The sequence below is a fragment of the Vombatus ursinus genome, unplaced genomic scaffold (genome assembly GCF_900497805.2).
Source record: "Vombatus ursinus unplaced genomic scaffold, bare-nosed wombat genome assembly UNPS02014792.1, whole genome shotgun sequence".
Classification (NCBI taxonomy): domain Eukaryota; kingdom Metazoa; phylum Chordata; class Mammalia; order Diprotodontia; family Vombatidae; genus Vombatus; species Vombatus ursinus.
In genome coordinates this window covers 1340371-1363864 of record NW_020954570.1, presented here as the reverse complement: position 1 = coordinate 1363864, position 23494 = coordinate 1340371, and the positions used below count along the sequence as shown (strand labels likewise).

The window sequence follows — 23494 nt, the reverse complement described above, 5'->3', positions numbered from 1 at the left end:
CCAGAGACCAGATTGCTAACATTCACTGGACTATGGAGAAAGCAAAGGAGTTCCAGAAAAAGAGCCACCTTTGCTTCTCTGACTACTCTAAAGCCTTTGACTGTGTGAATCACAACAAAATGTGGCAAGTCCTCAGAGACAGGAGTACCAGATCATCTAACTCGTCTCTTGAGGAACCTATATGCAGGCCAAGAAGCAACAATTAGAACCAAACATGGAACAACCGATTGGTTTAAGATTAGAAAAGGTGTATAATAAGGCTGTATATTGTCACCTTACTTAATTCATATGCAGAGCACATCATGTGAAATGCCAAGACTGGATGAATCAAAGGCTAGAATCACAGTTGCCAGGAGAAATTATCAACAATCTCAGATATGCTGAGGAACCACTCTGATGGCAGAAAGTAAAGAGGAATTAAGAAGCCTCTTGATGAGGGTGAAAGAGGAGAGTGGAAAAGCTGGCTTGAAGCTTAACATCAAAACAACTAAGATCTTAGCAACTATTCCCATCATTTCCTGGGAAATAGAGGGAGAAGACAGGGAAGCGGTATCACATTTTATATTCTTGGGCTCAAAGATCACTGCAGATGACAACTGTAAGCCATGACATTAAGAGACGTTTGCTCCTTAGAAGGACAGCTATGGCAACTCTGGACAGCATACTAAAAAGCAAAGACATCCCCTGGACAGCAAGGAGGTCAAATCAGTCAACACTTAAAGAAATTAATTCAGACTATTCACTAGACAGTCAAATACTGAAACTAAAGCTTAAATACTTTGATCGCACAAAGAGAAGACAGGACTCATCAGGGGAAAAGGGGAAAAGATCCCTGATGTTAGGAAAGAGTGAAGGCAAAAGGGAAAGAGGATGGCAGAGGATGAGACGGATAGACAGTATCATAGAAACAACAAACATGAACTTGGACAGACTTAGATAATGGAGGACAAAGGGGCCTGGCATGCTATGGTCCATGGGATCACAAAGAGTCAGACATGAATGAACGACTCCACAACAACTATAAAGAGTCAGAATCACATGAATGACTCAACAACAACTATCTAACTATCTATCTATCTATCTATCTATCTATCTATCTATCTATCTATCTATCTATCTATTTCTCTAAGATGCCCCTGACCAGGTACCTAGTCTCATCACCACCCTTCCCAACATTTCAATTTCCTTTTATGTGTTGTCTTGGGGGCAAAGCACCTTGAGGGCAGGGTCCATCTTTCTCTTTTTTTGTGAGGCAATTGCGGTTAAGTGACTTCACATAGCTAGGGAATGTTATGTACCTGAGGCCGTATTTGAACTCAGGTCCTCCTGACTCCAGGGCCAGTGCTCTATCCACTGCACCACCTAGCTGCCCCCAAGGGTCCATCTTTCTTTCGGCTTGTATTTATATCCCCAGTGCTAAGTATGGAGCCTGGCACATAATAAGCGCTGCTTATTGACGGCTGTTGCCTGAGCATACAAATAAACATTTTCATTCAGATTATGGCATCTCTACTTAATTGTTCCAACTACAGCAAATGTAAATTATAGAACCTTATCTGTTAGGCCCAGCACAATCAAGGGGCAATGATCAGAATGTGTATGGAATGCAGCTCTGTACACAGTCACAGACGCTCCTGCTTCCTATGTTTGTGATACAGCAATGCTCTGAAAATACACCCTGCATGAAACTGTAATTGCTTTAACCAGACCTGAAAATTATCAATGTTTTACACCTGTTGCAAGACACTTTTAATAGAATAAGCTCCCCTTTTCCATCATACATGTTAATGAATTTACCCCCAGAAATTTAAAAAAGAATTGTTTCACGTACTTGGCTATATTCTTCTGCTTTTGCCCTAAAAAGTAAAAATGTATCTTAAATGGGAAGAACACAAAAGAGCATGGTGCAGGTGTATATTGAGTTACAGCCTTAAATGCTTTCAAGAAAAAGAGGACAGGTCATTAAGATGTCATCAAAAGTCCTTTCAAATAAAATTCATGAATGTTTTGCATAATTTCTTATATATAATTGGTGTCAATCATATTTCTTCCCTTCAAAGTTCAATGGGCTGGAGAGGCAGGAGGGAGGAAGAGAACTCAAAACTGAAAATTAAAATTAAAAAAATAAAATAAATCTATTTAAAGGAAGTACCTAGCCTAGAACCAGTTGAGTGATCAGGCCTTAGGGGTCTCAGGAGTGATTGCTCAGGCAGGAAAGAGCTTTAAGGGATAATCAAACCCAGATAAGGTGAAGTGATTTATTCAAGGTCACCTAGCTAGTTAGTGGTAGAAACAAAAATAGAATTCAGATTTGTTTACTCCTAGACAGCTAGATGGCACAGTGGATAGTCATGCCTGGAGTCAGGAAGACTCATTTTCCTGAGTTCAAAATTGGCCTCAGACACTTAATAACTGTGTGACCCTGGGCAAGTCACAACCCTGTTTGCCTCAGTTCCCTCATCTATAAAGTGAGCTGGAGAAGGAAATGGCAAAGCACTCAAGTATCTTTGCTAAGAAAACCCCAAATGCGGTCAGGAAGAGTTGGATACGATTGGAAATCACTAAACTAGACCTAAGATTTTTTAACACCACAATGCCCCTTTGGTCCCTGTCCTTCAGACAGCAATTAAAACTTGATCCCTTCAAGTGCTGAAACTTTTTTTTTATTTTAAGCATTTATGGGAATGTTTCTAAAATGTATCTTATACTTCCCTGCCTCCTTAAACAGAGCATAATGCACAAGATAAGACTTGATGTCAACCTTATGAATAGCAATTCTGAAATTGTCTCAAATATAATAATGCTTTCATGGCTAAGATGCATAAAGATGCTATGCTTTCTCAGTTTATCTGTTTATTTTTATACATTTCCTTATTCTACCTCTGCTGCCAGCGTGTTTACTTTCTAACAACCAAACAACAAGCATTTAGTAAGCACCTACTATATAACAAGCAGCATCATGCTAGAAGATGGATGCTGAAGATGGATACAAAGACAAGAAATGAAACAATCCCTCCTCTCGAGGACCTTATATTCATCTTATTATTCATCTTAACAGAGGACGCACAGAAGTACACAGAGAGTAAGTATAAGATAATTAGGGAGGGATGACACTAGCAATTGGAGATTTCAGGACTTTTGCAGAAGGCTGTGCTTGAGATCTATCTTAAAGGAAGCAAAAGATTCTCTGAGGCAGGTGAGAAAATGCCTCCCAAGCATGAAAGATGATCTATGCGAAGGTATGGAGACGACAGATGGAGTGACCCATGAGGGACATGGGAGAGAAGGCAAGTTTGGCTACACAGAAGAGTGCAGAAAGGGAATGAACAGAAAAACAAAAAGAAAAAAAAATAGAAAGCCAAGTTAAGCCCAGGTTGTGAAAGGCTTAAAGACCATACAAAGTTCATGACTGAAGGCATTTGTGCAATGGAAAAGTACTGATTTTGGAGTCAGAAGACTTACGTTTTAATTTTGGTTGCACAATTAACTACCTTTGTAACTTTCAGCAAGAATCTCTTTGCCACAGTTTCTCAAACAAGAGGTTGCACTAGATGACCATTAAGGTTCCTTCAATTCTAAATATATGACCCTATGATCCTATTTGATCTTAGAGGCAACTGGGAGCCCCTGGAATTTACTGAATAGGACTGTGACATAGTCAGATATGCACCAAAGAAAAATATTTTAGCAGCAGCAGCAGTGATGAATAATGATGAATAAGAGGGTGACAGATTTACGACAGGAACATCAAATAGGAGGCCATTGCAATGATGAGGTGTGAAATGATAAGAAGAGGTAGTATGTAAGAGGTGCTCCGGAGGTAGAAACAGTTAAGATCTGACAACTAACTGGCTATGTGAGGGGAGGAGTTAAGGATAACACTGACTTATGCACCACGTAGAATAGAAAAATGGTGACAGAATGACAGAAATAAGGCAATTGGGAAGAGGACAGAGTGTGGGGGAAAAGATAAGTTCCATTTTACTCTTTCAGAGTTTATAATGTTTCTAAGACATTCCATTTGAAATGTCCAATAGGCAGCTGGTAATGTGATGCCAGAGTTATGTAGATCTTAGGAAGACACGTAAGAGATCAAACCAGATCACCAAGAGAAAGGGTGTACAGAGAGATTCATAGGCTGGAAAGGACCTTATAAGTCATCAAGTCCAATCCCTTCATTTAAAATTTTTGTTTAATTTATGGAATAAAACAAGCATTTCCATAACATAGTATGATTTTTAAAAAGATGAATGCATATGAAACTGAAACTCTATTATGTACAACTTGCCACTCCTTTTAAATACATAATAGTTATCATATATTTTTTCATTTTTTTCTTCTCTCCCTCCCCCCACCCTAGAGATGGCTACCATTAGACACAAATAGGTATGTGCGTGTGTGTGTGTGTATAAAATTATTCTATACATACTTCTATTTATCAGTTCTTTCTCTGGATGCAGATAGTATCTTTCTTCATATGTCCTTTATAGTTAATTTGGGTATTTAGAATATTCAAAATGACTTATTTGCTCAAAGTCATTCTTAAAATATTGCTGTTACTGTATACAATGTTCTCTTCGTTCTGCTCATTTCACTTCATTATTTCATGCAAGTGTTTCCATGTTCTTCTAAAATTATTGAGCTCATCATTTCTTATACCACAGCAGTATTCCATCACAATCATACACCACAACTTGTATCAGCCATTCTCCAATTGCTGGGCATCCCTGAAATTTCTAGCTCTTTGCCACAACAAAGAGAGCTGTTGTAAATATTTTAGAACATATAGGTTCTTTTCCTTTTTCTCTAATCATCTTTGGAAATGGACCTAGAAGTGGTATTGCTGAGTCAAAGGGTATAGGCAGCTTAATAACTCTCTGGGCATAACTCCAGACTGTTCTCCAAAACAGTTGGATCAGTTTACAATTCCACCAACAATGAATTAGTGTCCTAATTTTTCCATATCCCCTCCAACATTTGTCACTTTCTTCTTCAATCATTTTAGCCAATCTGGTAGATACAAAATGTTATCTCAAGGTTGTTTTAATTTTCATTTCTCTAATCAATAATGATTCAGAGCATTTTTTTCATATGACTATAAATTGTTTTGATTTCTTCATCAGAAAATTGTCTGCTCATATCCTTTCACCATTTATCAACCGGGGAATGACTTGTATTCTTACAGAGTCGACAAAGTTCTTTATATATTTGAGATATGAGACCTTTTTCTGAGAAACTTAGAAATTTTCCCCCCAATTTTCTGCTTTTCTTCTGATCTTGGATCCTAATTGCCACCCCTGCCTTTTTTTTTTAACATCAGCTGAAGCATAATAAATTCTGCTCCAACCCTCCATTTTAATTTTGTATATATTTCACATTCTTAAATGTATTTCTTGTAAAGAACATATTGTTGGATTCTGATTTTTAATCCATTCTGCTATCCCTTTCTGTTTTATGGGTGACCTTTCCCATTCTCACTCCAAGTTATAATTACTACTTCTGGATTTCCCTCCATCTTATTTTCACTCACTATTTTCCTTCTCAGCCTCTCTTTACTCTATCCCCATTACCTTATTTTCTCCCCTTACTCTCCTATTCCTTATCTTACCTACCCTAAAAGTCCCTCCCTTATCTTCTCCCCCACCCTTCTAGACCGTAATCTATAACACCCTTCTAAAAGTTCCTTCCCCACCCTGTCCCCCAGTTTGTTAACCTCTCTACAAGTTCAGAAGGCTTTTATACCCCTCCAGATGTACACATTGCTTCCACTTCAACCCAGATGAGAGTAAGGTTCCAACATCATCAAACTCTCCAATCCTCACCCTGCTTCCTCTGAATTAGCTCTTCATTTCATGCCCCATTTTTATGTGACAATTGCTCTTTTTTACCTTTTCCTACCCAGTTCTGTTTTTTAGAATCACCCCTTCATACACAATTCAGGCTTTCTTTCAAACCATCTTAGTAATGATGACAGTTTTAAGAATACTGATAACATTTTCATGTATATATATATATATAAGTAAACAGTTTGATCTTAATGAGCACCTTATAATTAGTCTTTAATGTTTTCCTTATATTTCACAAATGAGGAAAATGAGTCCCAGAGAAGGATTTGCCCAGGTTCCCCGCACAGTATCTGAGGCAAGATTTGAATTCAGATCTTCCTGACCCTAAGTCCAATGTTCTATTCACTACACCACCTTAAAACGAAGAAAGCCCAGGAAAGAGCCTAGGGGAATATCTCTATTTAAAAGGTGGGATATGGATGATGAACCAGCAAAGGAAGCCACAAAGGAGTGACCGATCAATGAGGAAAGAGTAGTGTCCCAAAAACTCAGAAAGACAGAAAGACAAAGAGAGGATGGTCAACAACGTTAACCATGGCAGGTAGGTTAAGAAAGCCGAAGACTGCAAAACCTCTATTTAAGGAAGGAGCTCTCCTTATTTCCTATCTGGATGTACTACTTTGAGACTTCTTGGACTAGTCCCCTGCTGGTTTTTCTGTTTCTTTTTATGTTGTCTTGCCCTATTAGATTATAAGCTCCTTGGGCAGCTAGGTGGCACAGTGGATAGAGCACCGGTCCTGGATTCAGGAAGACCTGTGTTCAAATCCAGCCTCAGACACATGATACTCACTAGCTGAGTGACCCTGGGCAAGTCACTTAACCCCAAAGGCCTCACCGAAAGAAAGAAAGGAAGGAAGGAAGAAAGAAAGAAAGAAACAAAGAGAGAGAGAGAGAGAGAGAGAAAGAAAGAGATAGATTACAAGCGCCTTATGGGCAGGAATTATCTTTTTTTTTAAAGCATTTGTATCCCCAGCACTGAGCACAATCCCTGACACAGAATAGGTATGTAACAAATGTTGATTGACTGGCAGGACTAAGAAAAGACCATCAGATTTGGCAGTTGAAAGACTGTTGCTGACTTTGGAAAAAAAACAGTTTTAGTTGAGTGATGAGGTAGGAAGCCAAAATGCAAAGAGTTGAGGAGTAAGAGGAAAAAGAAATAGAGGCAATTGTAGACAATTCACGTTACTCCCTTTACCCTACTCCACACCACAACCTGTTCTAATCTTCTGTGGGCAAAGAAATCAAACTTGCTAGAAGTGCTAATTAAGTAAGAGAAGATGGTCTCTGGACCAGGGCCTGGGGGTTTCTCCTATAAAACAAATAAAAGGCTTTATAGCAACTACTCAGGTTACTCAAAAGCTTTTTTTACTTCTTTATTTACAGGATTATGAGATTTAGGCCTGCAAAGGATCTTCCACACCATCCAGGCCCAATCCCTTCACTTTATAGATGATAAAGGTGAAACCAGTGAGGTGAAATAACCCAATTAAGACCCAAGATCATACAAATAATAAGCAGCATTACCAGGACAGGTCCCCTGGATTTATGCTGAATTTGGGCACATGTCTTGGAGTGGCAGCACTACTCCTAATACTGATTGGTATATGTGTAAAACAAAACTCATCAACACTGTAACAAAGCTTATTTCTATCTAGCCATTCCACCAGGACATCACATCCCAGCCACAGGATGACCATACTGCCCTCTGCTCTGCCATCCATCTCTCACCTCAAGGAGAGAAGCGTGGGACCTACAGAAATCCTGCTCATACATTACCACTCCCACCCTGGGAAATGAATCCACTGAGCTTCGGGTCTTACAAGGGGCAGAACTGCCCTGGCTTGATTGGAGAGTAAATTAAATCTCACTTCAATCTCAAATAGAGCTTTATTTCATGAGCACGATAAGGACAGGCAGGGAGGGCACCTTGCCAATCCTGTCCCCTTCCCCCCCACCCCCCAACACATACACTTACTACTTCTTGCTCAGAAAACAATAATAAGATAAAATTTGCCATTACTGCTGAAAAGGGCATAACCTACTGCCCTGTGGCACCATTCTAAACTCTTGTGATTCTAAGCTGTAGGCTTCTGAAACAAGTTCTGTTCCCTCAGTCACATTCCACACTCCCTCATCCATGACCATGAAGGCCCCAGCCCTCCCAGGTTACTAACTAATTTAACTCTCAACTTCTATTGTTCCTATGGAACCTTCATTCTATTTTTAACCAATATATCTCACCCTCTTCCTATCACCTAGCAATCACAGAAACCTAATTTCCTACAGATATCACAATCCTGGTTCCCTCTTCTGAAATAGGTGTGTTTTCTCTCATATCCCCCTGACATAGTCAAGAGGGGGAATGGAAATATCTCCAGGTCCAGGTCCCTCTATCTGTATTGTTAGGACAAATTAGAGATAATTAACAGAGGGAAGGAATTCAGATTAAGGAGAGCTGAGAAAGGTTTCTTGTAGAAGGGTAAGATGTTCAGCTGTGACTTAAAGGAAGCCAGGGAAGCTAGGAGGGAAGAAGAGAATTCTAGACATAGGAAATAATCAGTGAAAATGTATAGATATGAGAGATGGGAATATCTTGTTTGAGGAACAGCAAGAAGGACAGTGTTACTGGATCTCAGAGTACATACTGGTGGATGTCAGGCAGAGTGTTAGGTATTAGAAGACTAGAAAAGGTAGGAGAGGGGCAAGTTATGAAGGAGTTAGGCGGAGAATGATCTAGGACCTGAGCTTCTTGAGAAAAGAGGGAGAAAGACCTAGGTGCTGGTAGATAATAACCCTAAGAATCCAGATAAAGGAACCTGGGCATGGAAGTAGTTCCATTCCCCCTCTTGACCCTGTTGGGAGAGTATGAGAGAAAGTATACCTATTTCAGAAGATGGACCCAGAATTGTGATATCTCTACATATGTTGATCGCCAAACCCTTGACCTCATCATCACCCACAGATGTTCTACCTCCATAAACCAAAACTCTGAAATTTCTCCATCCAACCAATTTCCTGTTCTTCCAGCTCTCACACCATCAAAATCTTGACTTTTTAGTAACCGGTTCAACTTCACATTTTCCTTGACCCTTGACTCCCTTGTCCCATTATCAGATCACTGCTCATGCCTGTTCAAACCCAGTCTCACGCTATTCCCACCACCCACCTTCTCTTAAAATGTTGCTAAATCCTTCTAGGGTGTCACACCACCATTTTGATTTAGGGCCACTATAGAAATTAAGATGAGCCCTCACTGCTGCATGCTAATCCATTGATACTCCAATGATGGACACCCCAAGGCACTCCCCACAGTGGCTATTCCAAACCTTCTCTTCTCAACTACCTATATTGCCACCTCCAAAGGACTTCACCTCATACTTTACTAAAATAAGCTAAAACCATAAGTTCTGAGCTCACTCTCCTCCCCAATTCCATACTTCAAATCACCTCAGTTTCATTCCCCAATACTTTCCATCCTTAATCCAATCTCAGAGGATGAAGTGGTCCTTCCCCTCAACAGTACCAACCCTCTTAATGGTGCTCTTGTTCCCTTCCCCACTCATCCTCTTTAGCAAACTGCCCTCCTTCAACCACCCTTTCTCTCTCCCTAATTTTCTACCTCCTTTTATCCACTGGTTCCTTTCCTGCTACCTTCATACATACCCAGATCTCCTTGACCTTTAAAGAACCTTCACTTGATCCAAGCATTTCATCAACCTATCATCTTCTATCTTACCTGCCTTTCATAGCCAAACTTCTAGAAAATGTCCTTTCTACTCCTTGCCTCCACTTTCCCACCTCCCATTCACTTTTCAACCCCTTGCAATATGGCTTCTATTTCCACCACTTGATGTTTCCCAAGATCACCTATGATCTCTATTACCAAAAAAAAAGGGGGGGGGTGCTTTTAGTTTTCATCATCCTGTAACATTTAATATACTTAATCAGGCTTTCCCCTTTGGGATTCTCTCTCCTCTCTAGAAGTAGGTGTTCCAGTATAATGCCAAGTCACATAGCAATTCACAAGCACCAAATTCAATCAAGCAACATACAATAAGGATGTTTTCCATATGCAATTACTTTCTTGTCCTTTTTTTTAAATGGAATTTTATTCCCTTATCTTCTCAACACTTTTTGCAAAATTATGATACCCTATATCTGCCTTTTAAAGGAATTCCAAAGTAGCTTTTATAGCTTGTTCTTCTTTATCATTCTGCTGCTAACTAATTGGGCAATGGTTTATTATTAAGCTGCTCAGCTCAAGGATTATGACAATATCTCTAAGTGGTTCTAAGCAATGACCTGCAAAGACTCAGGTCAGGTGGAATGCTGCAATAAACAGTGTGATATAGTGGAAAGAAACTAACAATTCTGCAAAATTTCTGTTTAGTTATGTTGGTAGAGACACACTAACAACATGATAGAAAGAGCACAGGAGTATACTATATTTTTAATGCATTAAGTCATAATGAAAGGAACTTCACAATTCCAATGTATGTATAAATGATGGTTTAATTTTGGCATATCATTACAAAAAACCAATATTTCACACAAAACTTCGGTCAGGGGATCAAGGGGTAACTTTTTTACTAAAATACCACCTAAATTAATCTCCTTGAAAAAAAATTTAAGCTTAAGAATAGCCACAGTATGACTAACTGCTGTACTCTGAAATATGGCCCATAAGACACTGTCCATCTTAAAGAAGCAAAAATATCAAAAGAGAAAAAAATTAGAGTGAAAAAAGTAAAGCAAATTACAATATTGAATGTTAAAAAAACAGCAATTACAAGCATACAATACATTAAAAATGACAAAGTACTGTATGCACAGCATATTTGCAATAATGTCTAGTATTTTATTTTTATTTTATGACATCTCAGAATATATGGTAGAATTATGTTTTTGTTCAAGCACTTAACAAAATAAAAGGTAAAAAATATGGCTCACCAGACTAAGTCCCAGCAGATGTCACGGTACAGTTTCCAGTGAGTCCCAAGGGAGCACAGGCATACTAATTTTCTTGCTATTTTCCGGATCCTAAACATGAAATATAAAAATAAACCTTTAATTTAAACCTCTCCAAAAAATTCTAAGTTACAATTTGCAAAGCAATACGTAATTTGTAAATGCAAAACAAAATAACAAGACCATAACATATCAACTGAGGGTACAAATTATAGAGGATTGAGCATTCAATTCATTCAATTACAATAGTTTTGAGTTTGTTGAACTAAAGGAAAACACAAAAGTTCTAAACTGCGAGTTGCTCTTTTTCCTGTGCTCTATGAAAAAAAAAATCCCTGTGGAGATTCAGAAAAGCTGACTAGTCTAAATTAAAGGATGAGAGTTCAAATCTGAAGATTAAATGTTGGCTCTAATATCCTGATCCTTCTGTGGATTCATACAATTATCTTTTCTGTGTCTCTCCCTCTTACCAGTAAAATGTAGGCAATTATAATCCCCTATAGGAGATTATTGTCAGGAATAAACAATGACTGTCAAACACTAATAAGAAGAAAAGTTGTAATTTTTTAATTTGTAATTTTTAATAACAGCACTAGCTAAGTTTTCCACCATCTCTCTGTCTCTCTCTCTCTTCATGTGTATATATATATAATATATATGTATATACATATATATATACACATACACATATGTTTGTATATATAGGTAGGTAGGTAGTTAAGTAGGTATCTCCTCCTGGAACAGTTTAAGACACACCAAAACTCCTCAGAGTATTTTTCTACCCATAAATGACTTTGCTGTTATTGTGTCATTAAGCAACAATGAAAAGGAAAAAAAAAAACCAAGTTATATCTTTGGACTTGGATATGGTAGGGTTCAAGAAAGAGAGGAACCAAGAATGACTCTAAATTTATGAGCCAGTGTGGCTGAGAAGATGGTGGTACACTCAATAAAAACTGGAAAGCACAGAGGATGGGTTTATGGGGAAAGATGAGTTGTTTGGACACACTGAGCTTGAGGTGTTTGTGGGGCATTCTAGGGGAAATTTAATTTTAACACAATCACACACATTGTCTATTTATTCATCCTTAATCTCCTGTCTCAAATCCCCAACTGCCTATTTTACATCTCAAACTGGATGTCCTGTGGACATCTCAAACTTAAGTCCGAAACAGAACTCATTATCTCCCACACACACATACCCTCCCCTCTTCCTTAACTTTCTAATTACTACTGAAAGAGACCACAATCTTCACAGTCATTCAGGTTCAAAACCTAGGTGTCATTCTTGACTCCACACTTGTAGTATACTTTGCAAAGTCCTGTTAAATTCTATAAAGGCAGCTAGGTGTCACAATGCATAGAGCACTGGGCTTGGAATCATCTTCCTAAGGTCAAAACCAGCCTCCAACACTTACTAGCTGGGTAACCGTGGGGAAATCACTTAACCCTGTTTGCCTCAGTTCCTCAACTGTAAAATGAGCTGGAGAAGGAAATGGCAAACCACTCCAGCATCTTTGCCAAGAAAACCCCAAATGTCACAAGGAGTCAGACACAACTGAAAATGACTCAACAAAACAAAACAAAACAGATTTGATTCTATCTTCACAACACTGCTCACATCTGTGCCCTTCTCTCCACTCACACAGCCACCACCCTGCACCAGGCCCTCATTACCTCATACCTAGACTGCTGCAGTAGCCGGCTGATTGATTTCCCTGCCTGAAGTCTCTCCTCCACTTGGCTGCCAAAGTGAACTTTCTGAAGAACAGACAGGTCTGACCGTGTCACTCCCTGCTCAATAAACTCCAGTGCTCCCTTTAGTGCCAAGATCAAATATAAAAATCCTGTTAAATTTTTTAAGCCCATTTCCCCCTTCACAACATGTTTTCTTCTGACTTCTCTAATCCTTTTATGCTTAAATCCCTTCCATTTGCTCTACCATCCAGGGACACTGATCTCCTTGTGCTTCACAGAACCTCCCTCTTGTCAACTCAGAGCCTGTCTCCATGCCTGGAATGTTCTCCCTGCCTGGCTTTGCCTCCTTCAACACACAGTTCAAATCTCCCTTTGTTTTTTTTTTTTTTGACTAGGCAGTGGGGTTAAGTGACTTGCCCAGGGTCACACTGCTAGTAAGTGTTATGTATCTGAGGCTGGATTTGAACTCAGGTCCTCCTGAATCCAGGGCTGGTGCTCTATTCACTGTGCCACCTAGATGCCCCAAAATCTCCCTTTTTTCAAGAAGCCTTTTCAATCCCCCTTCTCCCCTTTCTAATGCCTTCCCTCTGACATGACCTCCCAACTCAACTGTATATATCTTCTATTTACATAGCTGTCTGCTTGTGGTCTCCTCCATTAGAATGAGAGTTCCTTAAGGGCAGGGACTATATTTTTGCTTTTCTTGGTAACATCTGCCCTTAACACAGCGTCTCCCACATAGTAAGGAGTCATATTCTTGTTGACTTCACTTGACTTTAGCAACAATCAGTGATGCCTAGGCCCTTCACATAAGAAGACAACTTCTTACATAAGGTTTACAAACACAAAAAACAGTACAGGAAAGTAGAAAAAAAAAGATAAAGAGTACCAGATCATCTTACTTGTTTCCTGAGGAACTTGTATGTGGGCCTAGAAGCAACAGTTAGAACCAAACACGGGATAAATGATTGGATGAAGATTGGAAAAGGAATATGACAAGACTATATATTGTCACCTTATTTATTTAACTTATATGCAGAGTACATCATGCAAAATGCCAAAGCTAGAATTAAGGTTGCTGGGAAAATATTAATAATCTCAGATTTGCAGAGGAACCACTCTGATGGCAGAAAGTGAAGAGGAATTAAGAAGCCTCTTGATGGGGTGAAAGAAGAGAGTGGAAAAGCTGGCTTGAAGCTTAACATCGAAAAAACTAAGATCCTGGCAACTGGTCACATCACTTCCTGGCAAATAAAGGGAGATGAAATGGAAGCAATGTCAGATTTTATATTCCTGGGTTCAAAGATTACTTCAGTTAGCAACTGAAAGCCATGACATTAAAAGGCACTTCCTCCTTGGAAGAAAAGCTAGCAAATATGGACAGCATGCTAAAAAGCAGAGGTGCTGACAAAGGTCCACATAGTGAAAGCTATGGTTTATCTAATGGCAATGTATGGCTGTGAGTGTTAGACTATAAGGAAACCTGATTGCTGCAGAATCAAGGCTTTGGAATTATGGTGGTGGAGAAGGCTTTGACAGTCCCTTGGACAGCAAGGAGATCAAATCAGTACTTAAAGAAATTAATTCAGGCTATTCACTGAAAGGTCAAATACTGAAGCTGAAGTTTAAATACTCTGGTCACTTAATGAGAGAATGGAACTCACTAGAAAAGACTCTGATGTTGAGAAAGACTGAGGGCAAAAGGGAAAGGGAACAGCAGGGGTTTGAGATGGATAAGAAAGTATCATGGAAACAACATGAACTTGGACGGACTTTGAGAAATAGTGGAGGATAGAAGGGCCTGGTATGCTATGGTCATAAAGAGTTGGACACAACTGAACAACAACGATTAAAAAAAAGTACTTAAAGGAGAGAAAGAGCATTCTATCTGGTTGGGAGGAAAGAAGGGTCATTGAAGGTTTTGTGGAGGAGGTGACATTTAAGTAGATCCTGAAGGATGAGCTGGACTTCATTTGATAGGCAGAGATGGCAGCCAAGAGCAAAGCCACAGCGGCAGAAAAGGGCAAGGTATGCTTGAGGAGTGGCATTTTGTCTGCAGTATTTTCATGGAGTAATGTCTTTTACTTGCTTATGTTTCCTCATATGTAAAGTGAAGGGAGTTACACCAGTTGGCCTCTGAATTTCCTTCTACCTCCAGACTTACGGCCTTTTGATACTATGGCTTTGGCACCCCTACTACTTATAAGATCAGAACATTACCTTTGCCTCCTGACTTCCTTCCAATCTCCCCTCTTCAAGAGGCTTTTTCCAATCCCCCCTCTCCCCTTTGTAAAGCCTTCCCCCTGAGATGACCTCCCAACTAAATGGTAAAGTGTATGGAGGGCTTTTAACGCTAGGCCCTCCATATATTAGGGCCAACATCCCTCTCCAACCTCAGCTCATTCTGTCTCCCCTCCTGTACTTTATGGGTCACCCAGACTTATACTTAGCAGGTTCTCCCTGGCCACAATTTTCAATCACCAAAATCCTTTGCATCCTTGAATGCAAGCTCTTCCATGTAGTTGCCACTGAGCTAATTCCCTACCCGACCAGCAGTGAGGTTGGCCTCCTCAGAACCCTCACAGTATTTGTACCTCTCCTGAAATTCTGGTTAGTCCTTCAGTTATTTGTGAAAATATTTATCTTCTCTAGTAGATTATAATAAGCTCCTTGAGGGCAAGAATAAGGTCTTGCTCATCCTGATTATCCTTTACATCTAACATAGTGGCTTATATATAAAAGTAGCATAATAAACACTGAATTACTTTCTTAATATTATTATAACAGAAACTAATCTGTATTGAATCACAAAAATTCATTAATGGAGAGCTCATAAGCCCATTGGATAAATAGAGATAGATAAATATACACGCATATATACACTTACACACATCTACACATCTACACACACATACACACACAAGTATGCCTTGTTTTGTGCAACAGTTGATTTTTTGAAAATTCTCGATTTTTTTCTTTTAGGTGTTGATGTGGACAGAATACTAGACATAAATCAGGAAGATCTGAATTAAAATCTGGCCTCAGATACTTACCTGCTATGGGGGTAAATCACTTAATCCCTGCCTGTCTCAGTTTCTTCATCTGTAAAATGAAGATGATAATACCCTCTAGTTCACAAGGTTGTTGTAAGGATCAAATGGAATAATATTTGTAAAGCACTTTACAAACCTTAAAACACTATGTAAATGCTAGCTATTATTAGCATTCTATAAGGGGATTTACCTACACAATATTTAAGGTTCCTTCTGGCTCTTAAAAGAGGCCTGTTATTCAGAATCTTTTTATAAAATGAGTAATTCTGAAATGGTCAAATGAAAAACCATTTGTTAAGAATTGCTATATTCCAAGAACTGTGCTAAGCACCTGAGATCAAGTACAAAGAGCAAAACTTTATTCCCTGACCCCAAAAAGCTTAAATTCTAGTAGAAGGAGACAACATACAGGAGCACTGTGGTATAATAAACCAGTAGTGACATTTTCTAGCATTTAAATTTAAGTAAAAATCATATAATTTAATGACTGTTAGTTGAACTTAGATTTCCAAATATCAAGTCATCTTATCATTGGGCACAACTGTTATATCATAGTATTAAATCAATCAATAACAAACAAGTATTATTAATGAGTCTCATACTACCTTAGCATATACTTTGCATATTTCTGTAGATCACAACTCCTAGAAGGAAGGGAGCATGTCATAAATAAGTTTTTGCATTGCCTAGCACATTGCCCCACATTGTAACACAAATCAAAGACTACAGTAGGAAAAAGAAAAACCAGGAAACACTAACCACTATGCTGCTCTAGACTGAAGTTCCATGTAGTCCTTAGCTTAGCTCCCTGGTTTCAGTCTTATAAGTATTATCTATAATTTGTGTACTTCCAGGATTAGAATTTTAAATAAAGTGATTCCAAAATATATTACAAAGTTGTGTCTTTTACAACAAAACTTACTCATTTTGAACTCTCAGAGGCTTATTTTATCAGCTTTTTCAAGAACAGTACTCAAAACAGTTATGAAGAATATTATAAAATATTTAAACTTCAACTCATTTCTTGACCTTTTATTATAATTTGAGGAAGGGAAGAAGACAAATCAGAGAGGGCCCTATTAACTAAGGACAGATGGCAACAGAGGGAATGGTCAGTAATTTCATAGTAAATAAACCATAGTAACTGATTATACCTATGACTTCCTCACCCAGCTAAAAATAGAACACAGAATCAAAGAGAACATAACAAGGTGAAATCAAGGGAGAACGCTATACTTTATCGCCATTTTATTTGTTTATGATATGACTCATTATTTTGTGTAACTCAATGCTGAGTAATATGTCATTACACAGCTATTTTAAAATGATCACATTTAAGATCACATTTCACATTACTGAAAATACCACAGGAGAGTACAAAAATGAACATTCTCCAAAAGTGACTTTCTAAAAGTGGGTAAAGCTAAGTAGGTAAAGATACACCATAAAGTCACAGAAATTCTTCACCTCTGATCAGAGGTGGTACAGTAGATAGATGAGTCAGAAAAACCAAAGCTGAAATACTAACTAGTTGTGTGACCCTGGGCAAGTCACTTAACCCATGTCTGCCTCAGGATCTAAACTATAAAATGGTGATGATAATAGCAGCACCTACCTCCCAGGGTTGTTGTGTGGATCAAATGAGACAATATTTTTAAAGCACCTGACTCAGAGCAGGCACTTTATAAATACTGGTTTCCTTCCTTCAGTTTAATAACTACTGAATGTTCTGTGAACCTGTGATGTAAAAGCACCATTGACAAAATATCTGACAGCATCAAAAAGGAGAGAAAATTTCATGATCACAGGATCATAGACAGAACTGAAAGGGAACTCAGAGGTCATCTAGTTCAACCTCCTCATTTTACAGATGACTAAAACTGAGGCCCAATGAGACTATGTGACTTGACCAAAGTAACACATGTAGCAAGTAGAAAGGTCATAATTGGAACCCAGGCTAACTCCAAATTCAACATCCTTTCTTTCCACTAATAAGCATATCAAACGCTCTTGAACAATAAGGCTTTTTTAGTCACTACTTTTAACTTAGAAATTAACAGCTAGGACCCCATCATAGATACAAAGACAACATTGGGGGGGAGGGGGGACACAATTAGCACCTTAGGCAAAATGCTGCAAAAAAAAATTAAAAAAGAAAGAAAGAAAAGAAAAGGCATAGCTAGAGAGGCAGATAAGATTTAATGCCCAGAACTACAAGAAATCATGCATAAACCATGTGGAAGCAGACATAAAACACTATGACATTATCCTGGAAACTGCTAAGAATGGAAAAGTCTAAAGATGGTAAAAAGCAACCAGTCTCCTGAAAAAGGAATTCATCAACAGCAGCACAGAAGGCAAAGGGGGTGGAACCGAAAAGGCAAACAAAGCCCATTAGGAAACTGGGGGGAAATTTGCAAAGACTTAGACCTGAAACCAGCCAAGGTACAAACTCCCTAAAAAGAAGATGCTACAGATGCTACACTGAACACCAGCTGCACATATGCAGGTGAAGTAGTAAAAGATATCAAAGACGACAAAAAGGACATCCATCTCTCCAAGATCAAAGGATTAAAAAAAATTACCTACTTGCCAAGGGCTTCCTAAGACCCAGGAGCTCTTACCCAGGGTGTTAAATTATATTTTAAGACAGAGAGGTTCAGAACCTCCCCCCCCCAAAAAATAAAAAAGATTTCAGTGTCCATCCATTTAAAAATACAAGGAGGAGAAAAAGAAGTAAAAAGCATTCACTAAGAAATCAATAGGGATACATTAACAGAAAAGAGTACTCAAAATAGGCAAGTACCCAACTCAGCACACATGCCCTCAAAAGGATAAGCTAATGAATTCTTTCACTATTTCAGGATTTATGAAGAGACAGTTTTTAAGTACAGAAACTGTGAGCCTAAGACATAAATTATAATTCAAGGTCCAAAAACTATTTATTTCTTTTCATGAAAATTGATATTAGTATTTGAGAAGACTCAGATGGGCTGTGAGGATTAATCGATATTTTTAAAAAAACCGTTAAAGGTTAAAGTTCTAAGTATAAGTGTTCTAAGATAGTTTTAAAAAAGTTCTAAGATTATTTCAGACTAATGAAAAATTTTGTTAACTTGGAAAACAAGTGAAAAGGGGATCAAAATATCACCAACTGAGGCAATAATGCTGACAAAAACATTTGATTGATTTTTTAAAAACTCACCACACATAAAAGAGAAAATGTGTGTTAATATATACATGGTTGTTACTTTCAAACCACTGTGCTTTATCAAACAGAGCATTTTCCTAAGCCCTAACCTTTCAAACTTTAAAGGTAAACTTCTAGTTTAATTAGAACAGAACTTTTCCGAAAATAATCTTACACTTCCTAAAAAAAAATAACTTCAAAACTACTACTGGACAATCCATATTTGATGAAGTAAGACAAAACTTATTATTCTAATACTAGTTATTTGAATTTCTATTATTAGAAAAAGAGCACTTTTAATAATTTTAAGGAGCCTGGTATTCAATCATTCTGATACTTTGAACAATTAATACTTTGACATCAAACTAAGGAAGTTATTTGAAATATCAAACTCCCTAAAATTATCTGAAGTGCAGCATTGTTTCATTCAGTATCTTTCAATGCTGCTAAACCTACAAACTAGGTTACCAAGGTTGCCTTTAGTATTGATGAAATCATCCTTGTTTTAGAACTGCTGCAAACATGACTGACAATAACTGCAAATATAGGTCTGTCTGAAGTCTTTTTTGTAACATACAAATCTGTTCTGAAGGACAACCAAAATGTTATACTGATTTTCAAACAAAAAGTGCAGAACTGGCTACACTCTAAAAAGATCTGTTCAAGATTTTCCTCACTGATGTTTTGTTCCTGTTTGAGTTTACAGGACATATATCAGAGAGGGAAAAAAAAAAAAACAACTTCAAATTGTGTATCTAAGTAAAAGAGCTTAATTGCTGTAGCCACACTAAATTCTGGGGTCGTCAAATGAAAAATAAGTCACGAACCAGCATGCATAAAAATACTAAATAAAAATGTACTAACTTTCATTTAAGACAACAAATAACCTACATATTCTGAGCCTTGGGTTTTCATCCCTGAACAATCTGTTCTCCCCATCTAACCTTAACAAATCAAAACTACCTCACTTCCCATTTAACTCTTCCTTCAACTGATACTTTACTAACATGTTCAGTTTCATAAAATACTGTGAAACCTGAAATATGCTACACTCAGTCCAGTTTCATAACCACAACCCCAAAATTAATCCAGAGTCATAAGATTTTGAAGGTTTTTGCTGACAATATTTAAATCTGTAAAAACAATGGGAATAAACTTCGGGGAGAGGAAGTGTACTCTCTGAGCTTTCCATCTCTGAGCTTTATAAGCAAATTAAAAAACAACAGACCAGTAACAAGCCCCACAGCATATGGTAGCTCAAAAGGGGGGGAGGGGTGGAGAGAAGAATGTAAAACTTAGGCTTGCTGCAGTGCCACGATGTTTTGCAGACTGTCTTTTCAGCTAGGGTAAAATAGCTTCAATGGGTGCTCCTATAAATGCCATCTCTGGGATTTTTCCTTCTCCCTCTGACATGAGTGAAAAGTTACCAGCCCTTGTCCTTTGCTACTTATGTACCTTTAACCACCCCTCACACGGGCACGTGAAAAAGAAGGGTGAAAAAAAGAACTGAATCATTGAGGCTGAAATAGATTACCTGGGGCTGCATGCAAGCCAGGGTGGGAAAGGAAGAGACAGGTCCTTGAGAATGCTGGGCTAAGGAGAGGCCGGAGAGAGCATCAGAAGAGGAATTCCCTCACCAACCTGCTACTCCCCTCTCGCGCTCTCTCCATCCTGGCGGTGATATTTAGGCTCTACCACCAGAGAGAATTTGGCAGCCTCAACAATGGGGTCAGCAGCATCACTGGTCCACGTCCCCGTAGCCTCCCACTGCCTCTTGCAAGCCCTTTCTCCTCACCTTCCAAGGTAACCCCAAGTCCAGAAGGGACAGGGATGGATGCCAGCGCCACCAGCCGCGCTCCGGCACTTTCACTTCTGGCCCGTGCGCGCTCCCACCCACAATCACCCCCCGAGGCAGCAGAGCCTAAGGAAGCAGGTCAAGGCCCATCCCGCCCTCCTCCCCGTGCCCGGGCAGGGCAAGAGGGCAGGGCAGCGGGAACTCCTTCCCAATTACACCCAGATCTGCCGTGGAAGGAAGACTTCGAGGAGAGGGAAGCTGGAGAGGGGAGAGGCAGGGCACGATAAGGACAGGGAGACACCCACGCAGAAGTCACTATCTGTCACCTTCCCCCTCCCCCAGACTCTCCGGGGCAGGGACCAAGTGCAACCTGGGTGTAGCTGGGAAACGAAGCAGGCGGCAGAGCGGTCCCCCGGAAATACACCCTGAACACCCGGACACACCGGCGTGTGTGCGTGACCGTAAAAAGTGTGGATGCATGCATTTGCACGGCCCAAAGGCGTACACAAACACAGACGCACGGATCGCAAACGATGGAGAGCCCAGGGTTGGTAGGATTCAAAAGCACCATTCCACACTCTCAGGGAACACACCCGGTCGTGGGCACACACATGCACACACACACACATCTCCAGCCCCACCCCAGGGCCGCTGACACACTGTAATCCTCCTCCTACGTAGTGCCCCCTACCCCCATCCCTGCAGGACCAGCTCTCTATCCCCCGCGCGCCCTCCCCGGGGCTGGCACGGGCCCCTTGGCCCCACCCCCCGACACGCGCGCGCCCTCGCCAAAGCCGGTTCGAAGCCTCCCCGCGGGAGCGGGGCCGGCAGCGGCCCGGGATCCCTCCGAGCTGCAGCGAACAGTCTCCGGGAGGCTGGGGCCGGGCCGGCCTCCGCCCAGGAGCTGGGGGCTGCGCTCGCGGGAAGGGATGCGTTGGAGTCGCGGGGGCGCGTAGGGCACCCGCACCTAGGCGTACCGCCTTCCCTGCAGTACAAAAGGCAGCTCCAAGCGCCATGGTCCCTGTGCCACCTACCTGGGTCCTGGAGCCCCAGTGCCAGCAGCGCCCTCCTGGGCAGGGCAGGGCCTGGCCGGGGACGCAGGGAGACGGGCGCCCCGAGATCCGAGCAGCGTGGCGGAGAAGTCCCCCAGGAGCGGAGCCAAGCGGCAGCAGGAGCCGTGGCAGCGGCAGCAGTCCCGGGCTTGTCTCCGCCTCCTCCTCTGGCTGCGGAGGCGCTGCCAGTCAGCGTCCCGTGCTCCGCCTCCTCGGGCCCAAAACAGAAGCGGGGTGGGGCCACCTCGGAGGGAAAGAGCGGGAGCCGGAGGAAGGGTGGAGCGGGGAGGAAGGGTGGCACCCCCTGCCTAGTCCCAAACTGCAACTCCAGCTGCCGCATCCTCCGGCTGGCTGCCTCAAAGATAAACACGTCCCGTGCTCCTATCTCACCTTCCAATTTTGCACATTGTCAAGAATTTAAAGTTGGAAGGGATCTTAGGGGATTATCTGGTCCCAAACCCTCCTCCTACAGACAACACGAGGAAACTGAGCTCAGAATGAAGTGATTTGCTCAAGGTCATGTCATCAAGTCTACGAGCACTTACTATGCGCCTACTATGTGCCAGGCTTTGTGCTAAACGCCAAGAATGTGGAGAAAAGCAAAAGATAAACCCTGCTCTCAAACAGCTCACTGTCTGATGGGAGAGACAGCATGCAAAAAGCTATGTACAAACAATGTACAGACAGGAAAAATCAAGAGATCAGCGAGGAAGGGAAAATATTAGCATTAAGGGAGATAGAGAAAGATTTCTTGTAGGTGAGATTTTAGCTTGGACTTGAAGGAACCTACGAAAGCCAGGAGGCAGAGATGAGGAGGGAGAGAATTCCAGGAATGGGGAGCAGGCCAGTAACTCCTACATTGGAATGTGAGCTCCTTGAGGACAGGGATCAAGAAACCCATGGAGGAAGAAAAAAAAAAAATAATGTCCCTTTCCACTGGCAATGGTGAAATGACAGGATGGCAAAAAGTGCTAAGAAACAGAATTTTTTTTTAACAGAAAAACATTACCATCTATACAAACTTTTTCCATCAATCAATTTGTGTATGAATATGTCCCTTTCAAGAAATCACTGTTTGACAAAAATTGCTGTGAAAACTGGAAAGCACTTTGGCAGAAACTAGGTATAGACCAACATCTCATACCATATGCTGAGGTAAGGTCAAAATGGGTACATGATTTAGACATTAAGAGTGATATCATAAGCATGGAATGCTTTACCTGTCAGATCTATGGTTAAGAGAAGAATTTATGACCAAACAAGAGATAGAAAGCGTAGTTGTTGTTCGGTTGTGTCCAACTCTTTATGACTCCATTTAGGGTTTTCTTTTTTCTTTTTTTTTTTTTAGGCAATTGGGGTTAAGTGATTTGCCCAGGGTCACACAGCTAGTAAGTGTCAAGTGTTTGGTCTGAGGCTGAATTTGAACTCAGATCCTCCTGACTTAGGGCCAGTGCTCTATCCACTGTGCCACCTAGCTGCCCCCATTTAGGGTTTTCTTGGCAAAGGTAATGGAGTGGTTTGCCATTTCCTTCTCCAGTTCATTTTACAGATAAGGAAACTGAGGCAAACAGGGGTAAGTGACTTGCCCAGGGTCAAAAGCTAGTAAGTGTCTGAGGCCAGTTTTAAACTTAGGAAAATGAGTTTTCCTGACTCCAGGCCCCACATTCTATCCACCTACGTGCCCTGGGTGTATTTAGAGATGTAAAATGAATAATTATGATTACATAAAATTTAAAAGGTTTTGCATAAACAAAACCAATGCAGCCAAGTTAGAAGGAAAGCAATAAGCGGGGGAAGAGATTTTACAGCAAATGTTTCTGATAAAGGCCTCATTCTCAAATAGAAAACTGAGTCAAATTTATAAGAACAGGAGTCATTACACACATGAT

The 23494-nt window shown here is 40.3% G+C and overlaps 1 protein-coding gene across 1 annotated transcript in view; it reads right to left on the bottom strand.

Annotated features, from left to right (window-relative positions):
* The window catches only part of CUNH5orf30 (chromosome unknown C5orf30 homolog), a 42107-nt gene extending 20437 nt beyond the window's left edge, over positions 1 to 21670 (bottom strand). The window contains exons 1-2 of the mRNA XM_027869196.1: positions 21588 to 21670; positions 10800 to 10889 (exon numbers count right to left, since the gene is read on the bottom strand). The gene's annotated coding sequence lies outside the window, so the exon portion shown is untranslated. The remainder of the gene's footprint in view (positions 1 to 10799; positions 10890 to 21587) is intronic.
* Positions 21671 to 23494: the final 1824 nt, after the last annotated feature.